The sequence below is a fragment of the Equus asinus genome, chromosome 9 (assembly GCF_041296235.1).
Source record: "Equus asinus isolate D_3611 breed Donkey chromosome 9, EquAss-T2T_v2, whole genome shotgun sequence".
Taxonomy (NCBI): Eukaryota; Metazoa; Chordata; class Mammalia; order Perissodactyla; family Equidae; genus Equus; species Equus asinus.
In genome coordinates this window covers 22,491,739-22,518,918 of record NC_091798.1, presented here as the reverse complement: position 1 = coordinate 22,518,918, position 27,180 = coordinate 22,491,739, and the positions used below count along the sequence as shown (strand labels likewise).

At 45.9% G+C, this 27,180-nt stretch overlaps 1 long non-coding RNA gene across 3 annotated transcripts in view; it reads left to right on the top strand.

The window, feature by feature from the left end:
- The first annotated feature begins 1,263 nt into the window (after window positions 1–1,263).
- LOC139046143 (uncharacterized) overlaps window positions 1,264–27,180 on the top strand; it is a 126,582-nt gene continuing 100,665 nt past the window's right edge. For all 3 annotated transcript variants that reach the window (XR_011505741.1, XR_011505740.1, XR_011505739.1), the window contains exon 1: window positions 1,264–1,469. This is a non-coding gene — a long non-coding RNA (uncharacterized lncRNA). The remainder of the gene's footprint in view (window positions 1,470–27,180) is intronic.

Sequence of the window (27,180 nt, the reverse complement as noted above, 5' to 3'; positions counted from 1 at the left end):
TAATGGCATATTCTTTCCAATGTTTTTCTGTTAATAAGATAAACACTCGTTTTCATTAAAATCTGATTTTTTTAACCCTTCCTCTTCAGTCACTTCTTCCTTGTAATTTTAAAATATGCAGATATCTTCATATTTACTGCTAAACTTCTAGAATGAGGAGGTCTACCTTGAAGTCTCCATTTCTCGACCAGTTACTTGCTGTAAATCCCTTTAAATCTAGTCTGCATAGTCCGCTGAAGCCGCCTCTCGCAGGTCACTAATGACCCTGGCTTGCTGAATCCCTTGTCCTTTCTTGGCCGTGTTCTCCTGGCCGCCACAGCATTTCATAATGTGCAATATTATTTTCGAGCGCCATCTCCATTTTGGGAGCAAAGAATGTCCTCATGAAGGACCCGGAAAAACTGTTTTCCTTCTTGGCACTCCTGCCCTTTCGGGCTGTCTGGTTTTGTTCTCTGTCTATAAATAGAGGAGGGACTCATTGTTTGCGCCTCCACCTTTGAGCTGGGCTGTATTTTGCCTTTGGCTGGCAGAATAGACTTGTGGAGAGAGCACAGTTTTGGAATCAGACAAACGTGCGTCCACAGCCCAGTTCCACTGCTTAGTGGCTGTGGGGCCTTCAGTGAGGTGGTTTTCTTAATGTCTTGGAGCATCACTTCCCTCTCCTGTAAAAAGAAGGAAAGAATAGCCCTTGCCTTGTAGATGGCCATGCAGCTTCATGGGTAATGTGGAGACACGAGGCCCAGCGCCCAGGAGATGTTCAATAGATCTGAATTTCCTTCCTCCCCCCAAAGATATTTGATTTATCCTCTGTCAGCTTGGGCATTAGCTCTGTGCTGACTCACCACATCAATATATCCTATAAAAGCTGCCAATGCATGAAATATTTAAAAATACATTCATGTTTTCCATATTCTAAAGAAGTTGGCCATTAGAACCCATCCTAAAACTAACTACTCTTGGGTAAAGGCCTTCTTTACTTTTTCTTCTCTAAAACAATAGCTTTTCTTTCTAGTCTCTCTGGTGTAACAGACATCTCTTCCTGCCCCCTCCCTTCCATTCCGTTCAGCGTCTGTTTCATTTTCCCATGGAAGGAGCACACTCCCTTTGGGGAACTGTTTCTCTTTTACGACACCCGGTTCCACGGTGTGGGGTGGGGGGGTTGCGGGGAAGGGAGGGTTCTGAGTGTCATGTGCCCAAGGCTGGACCAATCTTAGTACCTCGTACCCCTTGCCGCAGTGATTGACTCCGTGGTGGCCACATGACCCAAGTTTGATTTACCGTGTCTTTCCTTTGAATTTTATATGTGAGTTCTGGGAGAGAGAAATCCTCTTTTCCCTTGGGCATTGCTAATCTGGGTTGATGAAACCTGGAGCTGCCTCTACCATGTGTCCTACTATGTGAATAAAGCTCTTCCACCTTAGGAAAGAACGAGTCCAACACACGGAGAGACGCAGAGCGCGCAGACACAGGTGAGGTGGGAGGGCAAGAGAGATGATCTCATCATTTGATTTTCTGGGAACAGCTCTAGCCCTGGCCTTCTAAGACATGAACCAGTGAACTCTGACTTTTCCTTATGCTAGATTGGGTTCAGTTTCTGTTCCTTGAAGTCAAAGATCCTAATAAATTTATCCGTTTATTTAAAGTAATGGCTACCTTATAAATGAGAGTTGTGTTTATGTCACAACAAAATCCTGATAGCTAGTCTACATTGCTAATAAGGAACAGAGTTGTATACTGAATTCCTACTAAGGGCAAAAGGAGTTACAAATCCCTTCCTCATTTGTCACTGGCGCCTAGCACAGTGCCTGGCACACAGCAGGTCCCAATATGTATTTAGGAATAAAGTAGGGCCTGTGGGACGATCATTAGTTCAGTCAGTCAGTCACCATCCCTTTCAGAGGAATCCCATTGGCTAGACCGCTGGCTCCTACACGGGGCTCGGCCAGCCCACAGCCTGGCCATCTATCAGTCCGCCCAGCTGTGAGTAGGGATCTATGATGCAGAAAATAACCTTTTGCATAAGGAATTGTTTAAATTTGACCGTGGGTATGGCAAGTCCTCTGAGTCTCACGAAGGGGACAGAATAGCAGCTGGGCACTTAGCTGGGCTTGTCTAGGCCATTTGAGTCCTCCCGCTAGAGCCCTCAGTGAAGGATTTGGAGAGCTTTTGGGGGAGTGCCAGAAAAAGCCGAGTTACTCCTGTCCTGCTGGGGGTCTCCCCTTGAGCTCCTCTTCCAGAGGAGAGCGGTGACCCTGGACAAGGGGGATACTGGGAAGACATGGGAGCCTGAGCAACTGCCAGAGCACGGCTGACACCGTAGTGACCCACTGAGGCCTGATGGAGAGAAACACGCCGTGCCCCGTGAGGCCTCCGCAGTGCGACTCGCAGCCTCTGCTGGGGGTGAGAGCTGGGGAAGCAATAACATTCCCTGTGTCAGTCAGCGGCTCTGGCCTTGTCCCCAGGCCTTGTTCCCACTGTAAGCTGACACTGGCTGGGAGGGGCCTCTCACCTCCTCCTTGAGGGGTCACGAGGGGCAGTGGCTATTCTCAGACACAGAGCCGCTGCCTGTGGAGGCTGCCGAGAGAGCGGGAGGGAAGCAAACCAAGCTGGTGGGGCCTGGCGAGGAGGGCAGAGCCCAGGCTTTGAGTCCTCCAGGGGACCAGGCCTGGGGGGCTGGCATTTGACGTTGATTTTAATGTTGGCCCTGTCTACACAGCAACAGGGTTAAGTGGGTGGCAGTGAACTGTAACCGGTGTGGCACAGGATAGAGGTCTGGAGACTCAGGGACTAGCCCAGCTCTTGCTAAGCAGTTGTGGGATCAGGCCAAGCTGTTAGGCTCTCTGGGCTCAGTCTCCTCGGTGAGAAACTGAGGAAAATTAGGACACATGCTCTTGGAGGATTTCTCTTGGTGAGAAAGCACATTTCCCATCAAATGATTGATCTAAATTCGCTTGCTCTATTGAGACAGCCTGTATGGAAAAGATGGGCGTCAAAGTTAACTTTCTTGGTAGGCAGCAGTGGATGGATGAGAAGTAACATTATTCCAAATGGAATGACAGCAGTAATAATTACTATAATGATGATAATAACAAAACAACTGTTTTTAAGATGCTCATTATGAGCCTCACATCCTATTAAGGATTTTATGGTACGTTAGGTTATTTAATCCTTTACAACACTCCTCTGGGGTGGATCTTATGATTCCTGTTTTGGAGATGAAACTGTTGAGGCTTAGAGAGGTTAAATTTCTGCCTTACATCTCACTGTTAAAAGGTGGCAAAGCTGGGATTCGAACCCAGGTGCCTGCTTGATTCTTAATCTCATGTTCTTATCTACCCTGCTATCCACTGGGTGAGTGGTGCCTTCCACTTTCCGCTGTGGAAACAGAGACACATGGAGGCAGCAATCGCTCACAGCCTGCCTAGAAGACAGGGTTGATTGTTTTTCAGTTGTTAGCATGTCGTATAAAGCCCTCAGCAATGTAGCCCCAGACTTTTTCCAACGATATCGCTCATCTTTTCTTCATCACTCCCACCAAATTCACATTCCAGTCGACACATGCCTGCTCAGGCAAGGTGCAGATGCCATCACATTTTTGGAGATGTTCTCTGATTTCCAAGCTGTTAGCCATAATACCCTTTTGCTTCTGTTGTAGCATGTATCATATTCTGTAATTATGTTTTAGGCAACATATTGATTTATTCATTCAATAAATATTTACTGAGTGACTCTATGTGCTTGGCACTGACTTAGGGGCTTGTGAATTTTCCCCTGCCCACTTTTCCTGCCCTCCAGGCACCCAACACACAGTCACACTCACAGGGTTTTTTACAGAGATGTGTCTGCTTTCCCGTGAATCCCAAGTCCTCGACAAAGCCTGGTATATGAAAGATGCTCAATAGCTATTTGAAAAGTGGATGCATGACCCAGAACTTATTCCACTTTTGAATAACTGCCAGTTTCTTTCCTACATCTCCCACTACATTCTTAGACTCTTGTAGATGGGAGCTGGGTCTTATTTTGCTTTTGTCCCCATTGCTCGGCACAGAGAAGGAATTTAATAAGTGTTTATTGAATGAATGATTGGTGAGAAGTATGAGTCCTGGGGAATGAATATGCTAATTCTAGAGGGGTTGATCAAGCACCCACTGTGTGTTTACACCGAGATCATTGCTTGAGTGGGCACTGTGATGAGTGAGCACCAGGTAGATCTCAAGTCCTCAGGGTCCTGAGGGTCTAGTGACCGGTATCGTGCGTACAAAGTAACATGGGAAAGATTCAGCAGAGAGAAAAGCCAGGCACCACTCAGACACCCACCCCATCCAGAGTCACTGTTGGTCCCGGGCATGTCCTCAGCCCACCTATGGCTCTGATTCCCACAGCTTCCTTCCCATAGAGGGCTCTCTGCCTCTCGGGAGAAATGAATCTAGCCTGTGAAAGACCCCTGAGTTCTTGCAGAGATGATCTCCCCATCTCATTCGACACGGACTAAAGCAGAAGGAAGGTTGTGAGCCTCCCTGAGCCCAGCGTCACTGTGCTGATGGCTGGAGGTGGCCACACAGGTCATTTGGCCTGGTTCTAATCTTCCCTCTGCAGAAATCATCACTGTGGGGTGGAACTATGTTAGCACCCGGCCCCAGAATTCTTTTTGGAGAACTGTCTCGAGACGCTGAGGGCAAAGTTGGCAGGAGATAAAGTGATGAAGAGAGAACTGGCACTTTTTGCAGAAAAATAAATAGGGAATTTGAGTGAGGGGATTTGAAGGAAGAGAGGAAACAGAGGAGAGGACCCAGCAGGGAGAAACTGGAATTTGAAAATTGCAGTAGTGGAACTTTTAAGAACAGGGATGTCTAATTGCACATTTTTTGTGAGGGAGTGCTGTAAACCTTTCTCTCTCTTCAATAAAGACTCACACACGCACACGCACACACATGCACCACTTGTGTAAGTAGGTCTTGGCGGGGAGAGAAGAGAAGGAAATTTTGGGAAAGGTGTTGAGTTCTTTGTTTATGCTGGCACAGGCAGCCCACACAGGATGGTGAGATTATCCATAAACTAAAATAATTTGGTGGAAGCAGGTGATCGAGGCCAAGAGGTAATAGGAAGTCCTCAGGAGGGTGGGCAGGAATGAGGAGTGTCCATCGCACACAGGATGGGTCTCAAACCAATTTTTTTTTGACCCTCAAAGAACAGGGGCACACGATAAAAAGTTTAACCACGCAAAAAGGTATAAAGAGAAAAGTTGGGCTTCCCTTCACCTCTGAGCCCAGTTTGCCAACACTGTGTCCCTTCCGGAATACACACACAGGTGCGCTCACACATACACACACAAGCACTGCAAGGGTCTGCATCCCCAGACTCTGAGCCCTCTGAGGACAGGGCCTCCTTATTTGCCTCTGGGGCACCAGCAGCTCAGACAGTCTGGCTCCCTCAGAAGTTTCAGCAGCCAACTGCTGAGAGCCGTCTTCTTGCGGAAGGGAGACGCGGGAGGGAGACGCGGGAGGGGAGGGGGCAGAGTCTGTCTGAGATCACTTGGTGCCGCTCTGTGATCTACGAGTTGCTTTTAATTTCCTGTGCTCGGCCGCCCCGGCAGCCTGATGAAATGAGGCAGATAGCAGGGCTTCAGATCTGGCCCGGCCTGGCCCGGGACTTGTCTGCTTGCCGCAGGGCCGTGATCTCCAGACCCTGAAGACAGAAGAGCTGGGTGCACCCCCATCCCCCTGCACTCAGTCTGCTCCTGGGTGAGGAGGGTGCAGAATGAAGCTGCTCAGCACTCTTACGGTTCCCCGGGGGTGGTACCAACTTCACCACTTGGGCCTTGGGGGCAGACAGGGAGAGTTTGGGTCTTGGTTCCGTCGCCTCCTGGCTAGTTGCCTCAGCTCTCTGAGCCTCAGTTTCCTCAATCATAAATGCAGGATGTTAGTAGAGTTCTTATGAAGATTCAGAGAATGAATTCCATGTGTGAGGCAAGGTGCCTGGAAGCTGGCACATACTGAGTTGGTGGCTGGTATTGTCATTCTCTCTCTTACCACATGGTCACTGGATCAGCTCTTAGTGACATGGTCCGGTTGGTGACTTTGTCTTCCATCGTCTTTCCTTTGAGCACTCTTTTCCATTCCAGGTACTGTGTGGTGTGATCTTTCCTCATCTCTCTGGTGTGGACAGTAACTCCCTCTATTGCGGCTTCTAATACTGCCATTCCTACCACCGTCACCACCTCCCACTGAGTCAGGGTTGATTTTGTGCCTGGCATTGTGCCCTCAATTGGGGGTGTGCCACCTAATCTTTACCACAATCGTTAGTCCCACTTCACGGATGAGAAAATGGAGTAAAGGAGAGTCAGGGTGATTTCCTCCAGATTGAGTGAATAATTCAAACCAGCAGTCTGATGGTTGTTCATGGTAGGATGTGGAGATTTAATGGATTATCTCCATCGTTGGGTTTGCATTTTCAAAGTGGTCTTCAAAAAGAACTCTGAGCTTTGGCCAAAGGAATGAATTGATAATGGGAGCAAGGGAAGCTTCCTTGACAGGGTTGGAGAAGAAAGAATTTTGTTGTGGAACAAGGAACGCCTTCCTACCACCCTTGAAATGAGACAGAAGCCATTGCCCACTCCATCTGAAATTAAGATCAGCCCTAAACTTATCTACAAGAGAACAACACAAAATTCCTTGCTGCTTTTCTCAGAACAGGTAACAGAGTAGCCGTTCCTGAGAATTCTACTCTCTGATGCTCTGAACACAAACTCTTCCCCAGACTCAAGATCTAAAGAAAACCAAAGACATCACCCAACTTCAAGGAAGGGCCACTGTTGGGTGCTGAGCCTTCACCCTGAACAGCCCCAGGGCTTCCAGCTGGTGGATGTTGCTGAAGGCTTCCTGCTTGCCTGGTGCTTGGCAGGTGACGGGGACAGGAGAGAGGAAGGGGGAGTCAGGAGAGTAGGGGCTGGACAGGGGTCCCAAACATGACACATTCTCTGGCTCCATGGGCTCTTTAGGGGTGACCAGCCTCGTTCTTTTTACAGAGAGGACCCAGGAATGGGAAGTGACCAGGCTTAGGTTTCATACCCACAGATAGTGACTGACTCGCTCAGAATTCACTTGAAGAAGCAAGTTGTGTGGGAATAATCAGAGTGCAGGACATTTGCACAGCTCACTGTTAATCAGGGGCTTTCTCCTTCTTTCTTCCTCGTTCCCTTCCCTCTGCCCCTTTTCCTTCTTTGCTTCCCCTTTCATTGCTCGCTCCTCCCCCTGCCAGCCTTGGGGGTTTCCAACCTTTGAAAGATGAGTAGAGAGGACATCACATGCCTGAAGTCACACCAAGGTGAGTGGCAGAAGGAAGACTGAGACTCTGAATGCCATCACCCGCCTTAGCAGTGGGGCAGTCCTGGCTCTGTTACTGATGAGCTGTAAGTCCCGGAGCAAGTGTCTTTCTCACTCTAATCCTCTGCTTTCTTGTCTGGAAACAGGACAATAACAGCAACGACCTCAGGGTGGCTGTGAGGACTAATGGAAGTATATAAAGTGCTGATCAGAGAACCTGGTACTTAGCAAGTGCACAGTGAATGTCACCTTTATGCTCTACAACCCAACAATCCTAAACATTGTCATCATGTAGACTGTGTGCACACTAATGGACTTTATGTGTTGGACTTGAGCTCATAACGTGCTTTGCAGTGTAAAAGATTTACTTTGCAATGCCAATTAAAATGTAGTCCATTTTTCACTCGGCAAAGATGCTAATCCCCAGCGCTAGTGAGCTTGTGGTGAAATGGGGGATGGGCACTCTCATCATCGCATTCACACAGTGCCGGGGACACCATTACACCTCCTGGAGTCCTGCAAGGAACTGAGCCTGGCTCTCATGCAACAATGTTGGGACGGCACTTAAGCGTCAACTTTGGGAAGGCCAACTTTGGTGTTGTGCATTAGATGCTCTAGAATGTCCAACTTGAGGCAAAGAAGCATAAGCAAAGCCCTAATGTCTAAAGATGACAAGAAGTGACCTGTAGGGGTTTGGACAAAGCAGGAAGCGTTCCTCAGGGAGTGGCACTAGAACAAGGGAAGAAAACTGAAGTGACTTACCCTTGTGTGATCAGGTGGAGGAGGAAAGGTTCAGACTATTGTTCATTGAAAAGGAAGAGTGACCCCCGAAAATTGGAGACCTTAGAAAACCACCTGATACCCCACTTGGATGACTCACAGGCCGCTCAGGCTCACCTGTCCACACCTGTACTGCTGATTCTATCCCACCACTGAACCCATTTCACTTGGCTCCACATGTGCTCCGTCCAGAAACCCAGGAGACATCCCTGATTTCTCCATTTTCTTTTCCTCCATTCAAGTGATCAGAAAGGCCTGTGTTTTCTGCCTTCCACCATGCATCCCTCATCAGTCCCCTTGTCATCTCTGCTACGCTCCTCCTCACCTGGATGGTCACAGGCACTGTAACTGTTCTCCTCGCTTCTACTTCCACCTCTGTGGATCCATTCTCCACACAGCAGGAAGTGACTTTAGGGATGTGGGTAAAGACCTTTAAAAATATAAATCAGGTCACATCACTTCCTAGTTTAAAATCCTCATCAATAAAACAAGGATGGTGAGCACACCTTCCTTCGAGGGTTGATGTGAGCAATAAAGGAGAGACCTCACCTTAAAGGGTGAGCACACAGTGAGTGCTCAGAACAGTAGCTCTTCTTATGGGGGACATGAAGGTCCCTGCCCTCTTGGACCAGATTCTTTTGATATTCCTTTGATACTGACTAGAAGACAAAAGACCTGTCCTCATGAGCTCTTTAGTCTTGGCTAAGCCCCTTGGCATCCTCTGGCCTCAGTTTTGTCATCTGTGAAAGGGGCATAAAAATAGTGCTGCCTTGGGGCTGCTCTAGTGGCGCAGCAGCTAAGTTTGCACATTCTTCTTCGTGGCCCGGGGTTCACTGGTTCAGATCCTGGGTGTGGACCTACGCTCATCAGGCCACGCTGTGGCAGGTGTCCCACATTCAAGGAGAGGAAGATGGGCACAGAGGTTAGCTCAGAGCCAGTCTTCCTCAGCACAAAGAGGAGGATTGGTGGCAGATGTTAGCTCAGGGCTAATCTTCCTCAAAAAAAAAAAAAAGATAGTACTTGCCTCATAAGGTTGTTGTGAGTATTAATTGAGATATGCATAAAGCATTCGGCATGATGCCTGTCACAGAGTAAGTGTCGAACAAATGGGAGCTTTGAGTTCATGTTATAAATGTTCCGTCTTGCTGCCTCTCTGGGAGGTGGCCCGCTTTCACCAACCACCATCTCTGGTGCCCCCCGGGGACTGCTGCAGTTTGCCTACCTCTGGGATAGGGACTAGTCTCCAACACCCTCCATGTGGCAAATTAGATGGAGAAGGACATACTGGAGCATTTCCTCTTGTGTCTTTCTTGGCTCCTTGCTATGTCAGGGCTGTGTGCTCTGTGCCTTTTGCAGGTGAAGCCATCGCCATAGCGGGACTAGGATGGGATGGGCAGGGTGACTGGCTCGAGGTTCTCCAACCCATTGTTGACTTTGGCCCTCGGGACTTTGGAGGAGGGCTGCCACGGGTGCATTCTTCAGAGCAGCCAAGGGAAGAGAAAACAGTGCAGCTCTTGCCAATTTCCTTGAGCAACAAGGGAAAGAAACAGAAAAAAGTAACATGAGTAACAACAAGAAAATGAGATTGGAGGTGTGTTGGAAGGAGCTGAAAGCCTTAGGGGCAGGCTTTAGGAACAATAGTCTGTTCTTGTTTGGCTGCCCAGGCTTTTTTATTCTGCTGGGTGTAGTACACTAACCGAAGGGAGGTAGAATTTCACCTGGGAGGAGTGGAGACAAGAGCCCTGGTGACAGGGCACCTGGGGAGAGGGGTAGATTGTGGGAAGACTGGAAAGAGAAGGTAGTGACATCTACAGTAGACTGACAGCTCCCGTGTAGCGTGTGATAGAACCCTCTCATCACCCCCCAATTCAGCTTACAATAATACCTGCATTAGTCTCCAGCATATGGGCAACTGGGTTTGCTTTGGGGGAAGTGGCAGAGTGCTGAGTGGAAACTCAAGGTTGGCACGAAGCAAGAGCAGGGGCGGTCAGAGGGAAGCCTGCACATATTGATCACCATTGTATAAAGATTCAGTAATCTGCTTACTTATATAGATCTCACCCTCCACCTGAATTTGTTTCTTGTTATACAGAGCGCACTTAGATGACTGTGTTAGTGTGAATTAACAAGAAAAACGGGTTGACATAAAGCCCTCCTCCTTGCACTCGTACCCCCTGGAAAGAGAAGCCAACGCTGTATAACTGAAGTCAAGTTGAGGGAGACTATAAGGGATCTTTCGAAATGGGAAGGAGGAGAAAGGAAGTGTTCCTTAAGACTAGAGAGAGGCAGAAGAAGCTGTTGATACCACAAGACTGGTGTTCTTTTTATGTCTTACCACTTAAAGAAATGTCTCAAAACTTGGTGGTTTAGAACAACAAGACCATTTATTTTGCTCATGAATGGGCAGTTTGGCCAGGATTTGGCAGGAACAGCGCATCTCTCTCCCTCCACTCAGTTGGTGCTCTTTCATGGTTTGTTCATGCACGTGCCTGGCAATTAGTGCTGGCTGTCAGCTGGGCCTTAACTGGGGCTGCTGGGTAGAACCCCTACACCTCTCCATGCGGCCTGGGCTTCCTCCTCACCACATGGTGGCTAGGTTCCCAGGGCGAGCATCTTGGGAGAGAGAGCCAGGCAGAAGCTGTGCCAGCTTTTCTAACCCAGCCTGAGAAGTCATGCAGCATCACTCCGACCACACTCTACTCATTAGAAGTGAGTCACAAAGTGTATTTGTTTGCTGGGGCTGCCATAACCAAGCACCACAGACTACGTGGCTCAAACAACAGAAATGTATGTCTCACAGTTCTGGAGGCCAGAAGTATAAGATCAAGGTGACAGCAGGGTTGGTTTCTTTTGAATCCTCTCTCTTTGGCTTGTTGATGGCTGTCTTCTCTCTGTGTCTCCACATGGTCTCCCCTCTATGTGTGTGTCTGTGTCCTAATCTCCTCTTCTTAGAAGGACACCAGTCAGATTGGATAAGGACCCACCCAACAGGCCTCATTTTAACTTATTTACCTCTTTAAAGGCACTGTCTCCAAATACAGTCACTTTCTGAGGTACAGGGGAAATGGGGCTTCAACACATGAATTTTGTGGGACTAGGGTGGAGGGAGAGACACAGTTCAGCCCATAACACCAAGGCTAGCCCACATTCAAGGACGAATTAGACTCCATCTTTTTCTTTTTTAATTTCTGTTGTTTATTTTTATTTTTTATTATTTTTTTGAGGAAGATTAGCCCTGAGCTAACATCTGCTGTCAATCCTCCTCTTTTTTCTGAGGAAGACTGGCCCTGAGCTAACATCCATGCCCATCTTCCTCTACTTTATATGTGGGACGCCTGCCACAGCATGGCTTCACAAGTAGTGCATAGGTCCATACCGGGGATCTGAACCGATGAACCCCAGGCCGCTGAGGCGGAATGTGTGAACTTAAACCCTGTGCCAACAGGCTGGCCCCTCCACCTTTTGATGGGAGGAATGTTAAAGAATTTGCAGATGTGTTTTAAAGCCACCACAACTAGGTAAGCGTCAGCAGTTTGGGCAAGTCGTACGGTTGGGGGGGCCCTACGCTCCATCTCCACCCAGCACCCTGAAAAGGCTGTGAAATCTCAGAGAACAGTTGGATCGTGGCTTTTCGAAAAGACGGTGCCCAGAGGTGTGAGCGGCATGGCAGCACTGCTCAGCGTCAATAGGACCACGGGTCTCAAAACTCCACACTAGAGCAGTGAGGTGACTCCAGACCCCCTCCTGTTACCCAGCTTCCAAAGAAGATCCTGGATTGTTGTATGAACTTAAGGAGTGGAAGGGCTCACAAAGTCATGACTCAGATTGAATTTCCCATCAACCTGGGAGTGAGGTCTTAAGAGTTAGATTTAATTTGACTTGAAGTAATGTGATGTTCCTTCCGAATGAGCTGTGAAGCAAAATTCACACCCATTCTTGGGGATCAGGCCCATGTGGGTTACAGCGGGGTATGGATTATGTAAGTTTCTCACTTTAGGTAACTGTGTTGCTGCCCTCCGTTCGGAAAACAGTAGAGTGGAGAGAGTTTCTAACTCACTGCCTCTGCTCTGCCACATGGTTCCAAACACCTGCAGTGGTGCCTCAGGCATTTGCCCCTGACAGCCGCTGCCATGGGCATGGTTAAAAAAATAAAATTAAAATAATGTTTAGGAAGTGGAGGATGGTTAGAGGGAGCAGACCCCTGGACAGGGGTGGGGGCAGGTATGCCCATGCACACCCCCCACCTCCCTTCTACTTCATCCACAATCATCCTTTCCAGAGAACCTGAGTGAGAAACACCTCCCTTTTTATATTTCTTGAGATGCCACCAATGAGAGATTCAATTAAGCTGACATATTCCTCTGGAAGGCTTAAAGGGAGATGAGTTGGTTCGTTAATTTTGGAACGGGTGTTTTGGTTGAATCAGGGACTCGTTGCTTACTCCTCCATCAGTACGGAGGGGCCTTGTTTCTCCTGGGGTGAAGTGGTTGAGCTGTTCGCACCTATATAGTGAGAAGCACTGCAGCCCCCTGGGAGGAGAGAGACACATCTTCAGCTTAATCTCTTGGAAGCTCAGAGTCATGAAGCTTGCCTGATGGTCTGTAGTGACCTCCCCAAGGTCAGATGTAGAAAGGGTGAGGAGGCCCTTGAAGGACAATTCTCTGTGAGGGTAAAGGGGATTGGACCAATGGGCTGTCTTTTGCACCCAAGGTGAGCTGTGGAAAGGGCCTCTGGGAGCGGCTGATCCAGCACCACTCCCAGCACTGAAGGCAGGTGGACAGCACCCACAGAGCCTCCGTCCACCCCTGTTTCCACCTTGCGTCAACTCCAAGCCTCTGGCTTCCGAAAAGGAGAACTGGGCAAGCGACTGCTATCCGAAGTAGATAACCTCATTGCTATTCTTCCCCCATCATGTCGGTCTCCGTCAAGCAAAAAATTAATAAACTCGACTACGTAAAAATTAAAATGTCTTTATGCAAGCAAATTCCATGAAGTCCAGAGACAAATGGTAAAATGGTACAGAATGTTCACAACACATACAATGGGACAAAAAGATAATTTCCCTATTTTACAAAGAGCTCATACAAATCAATAAGAGCAAATATGAACAAACCAACTGAGAAATGGGCAAAGGATATGAAAGGCAGTTCACAGAAGAACGAATGCAAATAGCCAATAAATGTACGAAAAGATGTTCAACTTTCTTCTAATTAAAGACATGCAAATCTAAACAATAAGACACCATTTCCCCCCATAGGACTGGCAAAAATCTAAAAATTTTGGTGATACACAGTGTTGTTGAGTGAATAAAGGAACAGAAACTCTCATTCAGTCAATGAGCATATTACTGGACATAATATGTTAGTTGGGCATTTTGGCAATATCAATCATAATAGTAAATGCATATACCCTTTGATCCACAGGCAAGAGTTTAAGCCCCATATACATTCATAAGAGTACACCAGATTATAGATACAAGAACATTCATTACAACATTATTTGTTAAAGGGAAAAATGGGAAAGGGCCACAAATAAGGTTGGTTATTCCAATTATGGCACATCCATGTGATGGAATATTATGCAGCCATTAAAAAGAATGTGCTAGGGGGCTGGCCTGGTGGTGCAGCAGTTAAGTTTGCACATTCTGCTTTGGGGGCCCAGGGTTTGCCGGTTTGGATCCCGGGTACAGACATGGCACCATTTGGCATATTTGTGGTTTTTAAAAATCACTTGCATGTCTTGTTTTTATTTTTCTCAAATTTTTCCCCCTGTAGCATAAAAGATTATCTGCATGTCTGTGTTCCATATGAGTCCGGACTTACTGGTTTGGGTGGCGCCCAGCAGAAGGTATCCCAGTATGGGACAGATGACACATGGTGATGCCAGCCTGATTTATGGCGTTACGTGAAGTACTGGAGGGGGGCTTGGGAAGCTGAGGTCCTCTATGAACAAAATGGAACAAAAACAGTGAAATATCTGGGCTAGTGCTGAAGCTCCTCTGTACCTCTTGGACTGGTGAAATCTAGGAAAACGTGGATCAAAAGAATATGTGCTTTCTCTCTAGCCCCTCAGCTTCTGGCCAGTTCTGGGTTAAAGTTTTAGGTAAAATTGCTGCCTTTGGGGCTGGCCTGGTGGTGCAGCAGTTAAGTTTGCACGTTCTGCTTCGGTGGCCTGGGGTTCGCCGGTTTGGATCCTGAGTGTGGACATGGCACTGCAGGGTGAGCCACTTTGTGGCAGGCGTCCCACATATAAAGTAGAGGAAGATGGGCATGGATGTTAGCTCAGGGCCAATCTTCCTCAGCAAAAAGAGGAGGATTGGCAGCAGATGTTAGCTCAGGGCTAATCTTTCTCAAAAAAAAAAAAAAATTGCAGCCTGGGGCAGAAGTCAAATGGGCCAGACACTGAATGAAAACAGAGTTTTGCAGATGTCAGTTCCTGAGCACAAAAGCCCAAGGATAAAAGACCAGTCCTTTGACTTTATATACATCCTGTGACTTATTTTCCCGGTAGCAGAGCTGGCCCATGCAAGGACAAGATGGAAGTCTTGTAGGGTGAGTCTGCATAAGAGCAGAATGGAGATGGAGATGCATAGCAGCAGACCACTCTTCCAAGCAATGACTATCGGTCAGAAAAGTGTAACCCTATCATGTTGGTGATCTGCATCTTTTGTTCTTAGAGCCAAAGTGTGTGGCCAAAGAAAGAGTGGAATAGTTTCTAACGGAGTCCAATTTTTTACCTTCAATTCTCCTTCACTGTGGGAATAATACACAGTTTATAACGACAGTTCTTAAACTTTGGCAGGCATCAGAATCACCTGGAAAGAGTGTTAAAAGAGATTACTGGGCCCCATTCTCAGAGTATCTCCTTCAATAGGTCTGGGATGGGACCTGAGAATATGCATTTCTAGCAAGTTCCTAAATGATGCTGATGCTATTAATCTTGGGACCGCACTTTGAGAACCACTGCTCTGTGAGGACACTCGGTCAATTCTTTTCTCTCCCATGAACAACCTTCACATCCTGTAGCTGTTCTCATGATCTCTCCTTAAAACTCACCTAAAAAGCCACCTTCTTTTATAATCCTTGTACCTCTTTTCCCCTTTGCCTTTTCCTGCCATGTGCACATGCCAAAGAACCCATCTGGCAATCCCATCAAGCCTCCTTGAAAGGGTGTACAGAGGAAAAACTGAGCAGGCCAGGCCAGAATCCTCTTTCACAGATGGGCAGAGGACTGGGAACACTTGTGTTAATTTTCGACTTCTCACCAGACAAGTGGACATTAATCTCCTCCCAGGGTCTGGGCATACCAGCAGCACGCAGCAGGGGGTAGCTTTGGTCTCTTAATCTGCCCTGTGGCTGCCTAAGGATGGGGGCCCCAGAGGATCCTTATGGCCTCCTTCCCAGATGGGAAGTTTTGGCAAGAGTAGAGGAAAGCGATCCAGAATGTTTGTTTTTAGATGCTCACTCAATGGGGCGTGGCTCCCCGCAGAGCCCCATCAGCTCCTCTTTCCTGATCCTCATTCTCCCACTGCCAGGGCCTCTCTTCTACCTCCTCAGCTGGATGGCTCCAGGGGGCTGCGTTCTCAGGCAAGTGTCAGCCCATACTCTCAGGGATTATCCAGAGGGAACCAGGCTCCCTGGGAAACAGGAGTAGGATCCTTATTTTGTTGGAAGATGGTAGAACATTTCTTTTTGTCTCCATTTTCCTGGTGGGAAAGAAAAGAAAGAAGAAGGAAGGAGAGAAGGGAAAGAAGGAAGAAGGAGGAAGAGAAAGAATCTGGTTTAGAGTTTACTTAGGCAGTGTGGGCTCAGCAAACCCTGTTCAAAAAGCTCTCCTTCCTCCTTCTCTGTGTGACGTTAATCTCCTGGGTAGACACAGCTTTTTTCCAAATTCAAAACTACTTTTCTGGAGGGAGCGGAGTCTCAGACCAGCAGTTAAACACGTGGTCTCATGGAGCAGGGCTTCCTAAGCTTTGGAGGTGTAGGAATCCCCCCAGGGTCTTGCTAAAATGCAGATTCCAATTCAGGAGGTCTGAGTGGGGCCTGAGACTCTGCATTTCTAACAAGCTCCCAGTGATGCTGACGTTGCTGGCTTATGGACCACACTTTGCATAGCAAGATTGCAGAGTACTTAGAACCGAAGCAACCTTAGAGATGAATTGGAATCCAATCTTTTCACAAATAAGACAACTGGAGCCCTGAGTGTTTGCGTGACCTCCCCAAGGCCATGCATCTGGTCAGCGGCAGAAGCTGGTCTAGAACTGGGTCCTCGCGCTCCCAGTTCAGCGCTTTCTCTACTTCCCCAGGAAAGACGCCAGGCAGGAATATAAAGCAGGTACTGGACACACTAGAATGTGAACATTTAAAAGGAGCATCTGAACCTGGGGGAGCCAATATCCAAGTCCACTATGCCAGTGGTCCCCAGATTTGGGACTCTGGACTGTGAACTTCTTCACTGACGAGCTGGTTCCTCATGACCAGTCACCTGACAGCCATGGATTGGAGAAAAGTGAAAATGCTGGTGTTTTCCTGAGTCCTCGTTGAGCCTGGTAATTTGTGGTGGCTGTCAAGTTAGAATCTTAAGTGGGCGCATTTGTGGGAAGACACACTTGCCCAGAATAATGGGGTTGGGGTGGGCCAGACCGGGTCCCCGCCAGGGCAAACTCTCAGGAGAAAATCTAAGAACAGCTGGCTGTTATATTGGAAACCCAGTGGACGTCAATTCCTGAGAGCCTTTGCACTTCCCAGGCCCTCTCGTGTTTTATCAGTCCTCTTCCTCCCTGTTTTGGAGGTAGCACTTTGTCCAAGATGACTGGGAATCCTGGAATTGGAGGTAAAACTTTCCAGGAGTTAAAACATTTGCTCTGTAGTGTTGGCCAGGCCAAGTCACCACAGCGAGCTGGGTTACTGCAGGAGGGCACCCAGGGTTGGATGTTTAAAGACCTGTATTTCAGGCCTGGTTCTGTGGCTGCTCAGCCCTTGAGAGGGTTTCTAGGGAAATGGTGCCTCTCATTCATTCACTCACTGACTCGTTTATTCATTCAGTCAATCAACAAACACTTATTGAGCACCAACTCATATGCCAGAATTCAAAGACACAAAAAATCCTCTGTGCTCTCAAGGGATTCACAGTCTAGTATGGGAGATGGATAAACCAACTATTAATTATAACATAGCATGAGAAGCACAGGAAACAGCATGTGGAGCATAAAAGAGAGACAGTGATATCGGATTGGTTGGTGGGAGAAGGCTTCCTAGAAGAGGTGATAGTTGAACTGAGTCTTAAGGGAAGAGTGAGAAGGGAGGAGGGGCACAGAAGGAGCCTTCTAGGCAGAGAGAACAGCAGGCAACACTGCCCAGGCCTTGCACAAATCACTCAGGCGACTGCAAGTTGTCAAGTGTGGTTGGACCACAGGGTTTGTGGTGATGTGATGTGGGTGGAGTCAGGTCACAAAGACCTTGTGTACCGAGCTGAGGCCCAGTTTTAATTAGACAAGGCTGTGACTAGAAATTGTATTTAATTAGTTATAATAATAATTATAATCATCATCATAATAACTACATTGATCGAGCCCACTGCTATTATTTAATCCCCACAGTAAACCTATGAGGTAGGTCTTGATATTACACCTGTTGTACAGATGTGGAATTTGAGGCTCAGAGGGGATGAGGAAACTTAAAGTGATACGGCTGATACAGCAGTGCCCTCCATACGATCCAAAGCACCCTTTCACGACAAATATTTTTAAATCCCTTTATTATTGTGGAATGAAGTTCAAACATAATTCAATCCATTTAGATACATAATTTTAAAAATTTACCAATCTGTAATATAAATAAAAAGAAAAGAAAAATAATTTGTAAGAAAATAACATGGGTTTCAATATGGAAATGCTCAGACCCCACTATTCTAGAAGCATTATGGAATAGCTGATGGTTGTACTTATCTGTAGAATTACCTTGAATGCAACAGCCATAGATGCACACTGATATGTCTGTGCTGAAAGAATGAGATAAATACTATGAGCAGTGATGCTGATGGTGAACTGATTTTCTGAAATGGTGAACAATCTTTGGTAAAGTTGAGTGACAGTATTCCCTCAAAGACTGGTGGTAGAAATCGGATATGAACCCTGATCAGCTAATTGCAGATTCGAGCACATAACCCCTACACGGGGATGATTGCTCCCTCCTGGGGGTGACTTCTTATCACAGGGGAGTCAGAGGAAGCTGGGAGAAGCCTGGAGAGACCCCTGGGAGATGGGGTATGGTGGTGCTGAGCCTCAGGGCTCTCCATAGAACTTTGGGATGACAAGTTGGGCTGCCTTGCCCGCTTGACCTGTTTTCCCAGGGATTGGGGTCTCTTCAGTTATGGGCTCTCGACTAAGAAAATTTCCCAGTCCCTCGGTGGAGACTTCCAAGTTTTTTGACTAGGCTTTTGTAGGACTCTAACCTCACCTAACCACGGGTGGAACATGTAACACTTCCCATTGGACTTAAAGAATAAGACTCAGAGAGCAAGAGAGTATTCAGTGATTCGACAAGTATTTGCTGAAGCCTTGCTTTTTGGTTATCCATTATTGATAACAAGCCGACCCAAAACTCAGTGGCCTCAAACAACAATAATTGATTATTTCTCAAGATCTTATGGGTCGACTGGGAAGTTCTTCTGCTTCAAAGGGTGTTGGCTGGGGCACTCAGATGCCAGTTGGTCACCAGGGACCCTGTTTCTCCTTTATGTGAGCCCCTCCACATGACTGTTTGGGCTTCCTCACAGCGTGTCTGCTAGATTCCTAAAAGAAGCTCCGTAAGTGGCCAAGGTAGAAGCTATAGATCTTTTAAGGCACAGCCTCAGGAGTTACACAGTGTCATTTCTGCAATAGTCTTGTGATCAAAACAAGTTAGACGCTAGCTCAGACTTAAGGGGAAGTGAAATAGACTCCATCCTTTGATGATGAGTTGCAGAGAATTTATGGCCATCTTTACTCCAACAAAACCTACTATGTGCCAGGCACAGTGCTAGGTTCTTGGAGATTTAATGGTGAGCCAAATCAGACATAATCTTTGCTCTCATGAGCTTATAGTCTAGTGGTGGGAGAAAGAAATCAATTAGCCACACAAGTGCTTGTATAAGAAGAAGGGCTATGCAGAGAGGTGCTTGATGCTATAAGAGCATTAAAACAGGAACAAAGTCATAACCAAGAAAATCAGAGACTTACCTGATAAATTAACACTCAAGCTGAGATCTATGGATGTATTTAAGTTCTGTGTACACCTAGCATATGGTAGACCCTCAACTAATATTTGTTGAATGAATGAATGAATAAATGAAAGAATGATAGGAATATGCAAACACCATGTGGCAGGAAAGCCAGTGAGGCTAGAGAGCAGAGAGGATGGAGGACGTGATATGAGAGAAGGCAGGAGGAGAAGAGATGGTTGTAGACCCTTGAAGCTGTGTTGAGGATTTGGGTCTTCAGCCTCAGAGCAATGGGTTTTAAGCCAGTGCAAGTGGGTCTAACAAGGTTCGGGCTTTGATAAGGTCACTCTGACTGTAATATGGAGGACCAAATGGTTTGGAGGGTTGGGTGGTAGGTGAAGAAGAGAAGGAGGGATGGAGAGAGGAAGGTTAGGATGCTATGCAGTAGTCCAGGCAACTGGTGGCAGTGCTGTGACCAGGTGATGGACGTAGAGTTACAGAAAACTCGGAGGAGTTCTGTCAAGACTCCGGGAAGAAAATGGCTCTGAACTGGTGGTCAGTTCCTCTTCTGTTGGCTCCTATTGCTCTGGGAGCCTGTGGAATACATACGTAGTTGGGACCAACCAGAAGGAGTCTGAGCCCTGGGAGGCAACTTGTGGCACTCTCAAAGACACAGATGAGGCGAACACAACTTGCTTTCACCCCACAGAGCTTTGGTTCAGGCCAAGGTGCCTTCTCCCACCTCAGGCTCCAAAAGGAATATTGATTTCTGCAGCTGAGAATATAATTTGGGCATTTTCTTTCAAGTCTCTCCTCTGGGGCTGCTCTTACCCTGGGAGGCATGAGACCGTAGCTCAGGAGATGGGAGGCTGTGAATGGGATGGAATTAAGGAGAGCAGAGTTCATTACTCAAGCCTCTGCTGTCCCAAGGCTGTGTGTGAGTCGCTGTCAACTCCCTGAGACACAGGAGCCACAGAAACAGGGCCCACACACCTAGGATTCTCCATCAGTGGCATCGCGAAAGCGTTACTTTGAACTTTTTTATGGTGGAATATTTCAAACTGATTTAAAAGTAGAATAGTACCAGGAATCCCACCATCAGCTCCAACAATGATCAGCTCACGGGCCATCTTGTTTTGTCTAAGTCCCCAGCCTCTCTCCCCTGTATCATTTTGAAGCAAATCCTAGACGGCATATCATTTCATCTGTAAATACCTTAGTACGATTCTCTAAAATATAGGGGCTCATTAATTAAAAAAATAAGCACATTAATGCCATTATCACACTTAAAAATATTAACAGTTGGAAATATCACATTTGCAATTATGATATATGTTATGATGCACTATGATAATGTGATATCATCAAATAATTAATAGATGTTTGTGTACTTTTCCCTGTCTTATTTTAAAGGTTTCTGTTGTTGGTGGTGTTTTGTTTGTTCATTTGAATCAGAATCCAAATAAAGTCCATACCCTGTAAGTGATTACTATGCCCCTTGGATTCCTTGTAACCTATAGGTTTTCCCCCAGTGCTCTCTTTTCAAAAATTTTTTTTGCAAGCATTTTGTAGAAGAAACTGGGTGAGTTGTCCTTTAGAGTAACTCGCACCTCAATCTTACCAATGACATCTCTGTAGTGACATTTAACAGATTCCCTGTCCCTTGTGTTTACTGTAAATCGGTAATTGGATGTTGAATTTTCATTAAATTCACAATCAATTTTTTTGGCAAGGCTGCCTCACTGGTGGTGTTTTGTTCTTCTGTCAGGAGGTACACAGTGTCTGATGGTCTCTGCTCAGTGTGGGCAGTCATTGATCATTGCTTAGATCCATTAATTCATACCACAAAATATTAAATGCTGCTGGACTGATTCTGTATTCCGCCTTTCTTTTATTAGCTAGAACACTTCTATGTAGACAACCTTTCCCTCATGGCCTCCTTGGTTATGCTGAGGCATAGTTCTCTTAGAAAAATATAATTAATGCTCAGTTCTTTCCTTTTATTTACCAGTTTTCTAAATAATATGTTGGTTCCATAGCAACCTCTAAGGGTGATTAATAAATGTTTTTAAATATCAGGAATTTAAATATATTAGATGTGATTTGTAGGTTAGATGCTCAAATTATTCCATCTTTGTCCTTTTGACACCATCCTAGTAATCTTTACTAGCTTCCTTGCTTTCTGGTATGACAGATTCTCCAGGCTCGTTTTGTACATTTCATGTCCCAAATGTGAAATCTGTCATGTCTTCGAGGAGCCCTGGTTTCTTTTAGTGAGAGATGGTGTTCAGAGAGAACAATCTAGGCACAAGGAGTGCTCAATGCTTCTGCTTTGTTGTTTCTAGGCCTTTTCTGGGGGATAGAACTAGGAAATATGTATCATACTGATATGTATTATACAAATAGTTTTTGTTCAAATTCAGCATTACAGGATTTTTACTCACCATCATCTATCTTACACCTGTATTTCCTTTCTCCCATGCTGAAAATCCTTGTTTTCTACGATGCTCACAAAATTATTCATTTGATTTATTCCACACTACACTCATAACAGTCTCAGAATAACAATACCAACACTACCGCCTTCAATGCAATTACTAAAAAGTTTGATTTTTCCAGTTTCTTTGTCCTTAGGATGTATCTTCGTTGCACGTGCAGTTAGCTCTGCTTTATTTATTTATTTTTTTTAAAGATTGGCGCCTGAGCTAACAACTGTGGCCAATCTTTTTTCTTTTCTGCTTTATCTCCCCAATCCCCGCCCTCCCCCCCTCCCCTCCCCCGTGCATAGTTGTATATCTTAGTTGCAGGTCCTTCTAGTTGCGGCATGTGGGACGCTGCTTCAACGTGGCCTGATGAGTGGTGCCATGTCCGCGCCCAGGATCCGAACCAGCAAAACCCTGAGCCGCTGCATCGGACCGCGCGAACTTAACCACTCGGCCACAGGGCCGGCCCCATTAGCTCTGCTTTAATGTCTCTGTGAGCAGTTCCTCTCTGTGTAGTCCTGCCAATAACTGGTCACACATTTGAGTGCCTTTGCTTCACCTTACCTTGAATTTTTGGGGAGTGCTTTTTAAAATAGGATACATTAAAAAGCAGTCCCTGCCACTTCTACCTAATTTCCTCCTTCTTCCTATAAGTAATTTGTAAAAAAAAAAAGTTTACTGTTTATCATTCTATTGCATAGATATTTATATAGATATAGATAGATGTTTCGTGTGTCTAAGTTGTACCCACATGTCCCTTTTCTTAGATAAACTGTAATACGGTGTACACATTATTTACCATTTTGGTTTTTTTTTTTTTACTTAATATATTCTAAATCACAAAAAACTGGGTTCAAATCCCACCTATGTCACTTATGTGACCTTGGGCACATATCTTAAGCTCTCTGCACCTTAATTTCCTTATCTGTAAAACCACAGCAATAATACCCACCTTCTAGGGTTGTTGGGAAAGTTGTGTGTGTGTGTGCCAGCACTAGCACAGTGGGTGGCACATAGTAGGCACTCAATGTACAGTAGCTCTAATGGTTTTATAGATGTTATATTTAATAATTTTTATGCACTTCCCATTTGATGAAACCCTTGTCATTCCCCATCAATGTCCCACAGTGAAGCTTAAGAGGGGTGGGGGGGGGGCACAATTTGAGAGTCGTTGAATAAGGACTCAAAGAATTAGAATGTTAATACCAGCAAGAACCCTGAGAGACCTCAGCAACCACCTTGCTTATTTTACGAGGAAGGAAATAAAGACCTGGAGAGATTAAGTGATTTGCCCAAGGCCACAAACCAAGAGGGGAAAAGTCTTCTGCTGAGGACCAGTCCAGTTCTTTTATAAGGTAACTTTTTTCTACAGCAAAGTTCATCTTCTACAGTTGGTGGAAGTTTCTTGGCCCATTCCTGCGTTCTCTCTGCACATGGAGAAACCGGATGAGGGAAGGGTCAGAGAAACTATGCCTTGAAGGAGAGTTTCTTCCCTCCCTTGGAATGCAAGCGTAGTACCAGTGACTGGGGCTGATCCCTATCACTGAGCAAGGGCTCGGGAATACAGCCAGCTGGGGATTGTGGCAACGATAAGGAAGTTCAAGGAAAGTCTCTTGCCCTCAGGGGGCTTTAAAACAATTAAGACAACTTGAAACTCATTTAAAAACCAAACATGGTTGTAAAAATGTGTCAGTGCTTAAAATAACAATGCATTTTAATAGCATTATCTTATTTACCTTACAACCACCTTTGGAGATGGTTACTGTTATGACTTCTATTTTGTATATAAGGAAACTAAGGTTTGAGTAGGTTTTGTAACTTTACCAGAGTTATACAGTTAATCAACAGAAAAACTGGGTTTGAATTCGAGTCTGTGACTCCAGCTCCCATACTCTTAATCAGATGCTCACAAGGCTATGGTGCGTTTCCACTCTGACCCGTTTCTGAGCTCATTTGCTTGGCAACAAAGAGAAGGAAAAAACAGAAAGATATTCCAGAAAAATTTGCAGTCACTTGATAATTAATTAGCTAATGAATTCAGCCATTCATTCATTCTTTGATTCCTAAATGCCTTAAGAATCTGGACTCTAAAGCCAAACTGCCTGGGTTTGAATCCCAGCTCTACCACTGACTAGCTGAGCAGATGACTTCTCTGTGCCTCGGTTTCCTCATCAGTATAATGGGGATAGTAGTACCTACCTCATGGGTTGTTGTGAGGTTTAGATGAGTTAATCCGTGAAAGCACTTAGAACCAAGCCTTGAAATCGTCAGTTATGTGATCTGACAACTGAGCCACGTAATCATGGGGCGGTGCTCTGCCACCCTTGAACCTGAATTTTCTCACCTGTAAAAGGAAGAATTTTGACCCCATGATCTCTAAAGTCCTTCTTCCTTCAAGTTTCCATCATTTTGAGGTGTCTGCCGACTCTCCTCATCACAAATATGGGAACTAATCTCAATAGCATTGTCTTTATAGCTGGAAGCTCACTTAAACAATGATCCTATTTCACTCTTAGATAAAGATAGGAAGGCTGATGTCTTTTCTACGTGTGTTTCTCAAAGAGTGATCCTCAGACCACCCCCCTCAGAACCACCTGGGCTGCTGTTAGAATACAGATGCCTGGGCCTCAGTCCAGACCCACTGAGTCGAGCTTCTGGAGGTGAGGCCTGGATAACTACCTGTTTATTAAGGATCCCAGGTGATTCCTGTGGCAACTCATGTTTGAGAACCACTGGAGAAAAGAAGAGAGAAAAAGAACGTCAGCTTTGAGTCAAATGAACTAGAGTGGGCTTCTCATACTTGAATGTGTGCTTTATCTTTTGAGGATCTTGTTAAAATGCAAATTTGGGTTCAGCAGGTCTGATGTGGGGCCCCAGAGTCTGCACTTCTAACAAACTTGCAGGTGATGCTCAAGTTGCTGGTCCACGGACCACACTTTGAGTAGCTAAGCTTCCTAGCCCCGCTCATGAGCTGTGTGACCTTGGGAAAAGCACTTAATTTCTCTCATCCCTGGATTCTTTATCTATAAAGAGGGAAAAAGTAGTGCCTACATCATAGGATTGTTAGTTGGGTTAAAACAAATAGTGTATGTAAAGCTGACTGCCATAGCGCCTAACACATAGACAGTTATAAAAGATAACTCTGAATATCCACCACTATAACAAAAGTTCCGTTGATTTGGATGCCCAGGGGTGGGCTGCTGGGAATGTGCATTTTTAACTAAGGAGTGTAGGTGACTCTTATGTGCAAGAAAGTTGATAACTCTGCATTCCATGTCTGTGAAGGACAGGAAAATCCCCAACCTAATTCAAGTTCTCCAAAGCCCACGGTTTGATTCAGGAAGCCAAGTGGTGATGCCTTCAGTGAAACGGTTGCTCTCCAAACAGCACAGGTAATGAGAGTTTTTTGAGGCAGCATTCATTGCTTTCTAAGCAAAAATACATTGGAAAACTACTATTCCCCTGCAGGGGAACAGAAGCGGCCCCAGATCGTCAAGGACATGAGCATGACAATCTGACTCTACTATGAGGGCACGCATGCCAGGAGATTAATGGGCAGGGGTGCCTGGGATGGAATGCTGAGGGACGGGCTCAGAGCTCTTGATGGTGACTGAGGTTCCTGTGGGAGGAAAAACCGTTTACAAAGTAAACCATTTCCCTTTTGATATTGGGCCTCTGGCTGTAACCTGACCTGGATTTAGATTCTGAAGTTTTCATTTATTGAGTTTGGGAAATGCAATTCGGCAAATTTTTATTGAGCATCCATCACTCCAGGCATTGTGTGAGGTGCAGGGACACAGAAATAGCAAGATGGTTTACATTCCTGGGAGGGGTGGCAGTAGGTAATAAGTACATAAACCAACAAATGAATAAATAAGAACATTGTAGATTCCAATGATGGCTGGGAAGGAAATAAGTGAAGAAATATAGAAAGAGAGTGAGACTGTCTTTTGAAGAGGGTCAGGGAAGCCCTCTTTGAGGAGGTGATAATTTAGGTAAGACTTGAAGCATGAGCATGAATTGGCCCTTCAAAGAGGAGAGGAAGAATATTCCAGGAAGAACGAACAGCATATGTGAAGACTCCGGAGAGATGAAGAGCTTGACTTGTTGGAATAACTGGAAGAAAACCAACATGGCCAGGGAGTGTGTGTGTGTGTGTGTGTGCACACGAGTATATGCATGTGTATGGTGGGGAGGTGGTCCCAAACAAGGTTGAAGAGAGGACTAATAATAATGGATAACACTTCTTGGGGACTTACGGTGTGCCCGGCGCATTTCTAAGTGCTTTGCCCGTAAGAATTTCTTTAATGCTCACGACAACAACTCTTATGATGCCCCTTTTACAGATGATGAAACCAAGGAACAGAGTGATGAACCAGGATCAAAGTCAGGGAGGATCTAACCTACTAACAATTTGCAGTGTCTGTTCCTACAAAATGTGAGATCAGAAAACTCCACCTGGGGCCCCTTGCCCCCATGCCTTGCTTTTTCTAGGCCCCTGTCACCCTTTTGGTATTATCACCTTCTCACCTCTGCCCTCATACCTGCATTCCCACTCCTGTTGGTTACACAGAATATTAGAAAGGAGAAGTTGAAAGCCTAAAAGCTCTGGTGATGGAGATTCTTCTACCAGTTGGACTGCCATGTACAGCCAGCTGAATTTTGCTAATAATTTTTCTCTTCACTTATAGCGACATTTAATAAACATTCAATGAGTGCAGTGTGGCTTGGTGGTTAGGGTAAGGAATCAGATGGAACAGATTTGAAGCTCAGCCCCACCATTCATCATATATCCTGCATCCTAAGAAGCCACCAGGTGTTAGATACATCATTAAGGTAATAAAAATGGGTCAGGGAAGAAAGACTACCCTAAAAGTGTACATCAGGTGGGAGACTATCCTTATTAAAGAGATGTTAAAATGTGAGGGGGAATAAACATGGTGTTTTAGAATCAAGGAAATAGGGTGTGACAGTGGGGTGATTTCTCCAAACCTCGGGGGTCTTCTCTGTAAAATGGGTGCAATGATACCTACCTTGCTGGGTTATTATGAGCACTTCTAGATTTGTGAGCACTAGCAGACCAGTATGTGCTTCAGGCACCAGCAAGGAAGGGAAAGGAATGTGAAAAGTTCAGCTGTGATGAATGAATTCTGAATTTTGCAATGATGCATCTTTTTTTTTTAAAGATTTTATGTTTTTCCTTTTTCTCCCCAAAGCCCCCTGGTACATAGTCGTATATTCTTAGTTGTGAGTCCTTCTAGTTGTGGCAAGTGGGATGCCGCCTCAGTGTGGCTTGATGAGTGGTATCATGTCCACGCCCAGGATTCGAACCAATGAAACACTGGGCCGCCTGCAGCGGAGTGCGTGAACTTAACCACTCGGCCATGGGGCCGGCC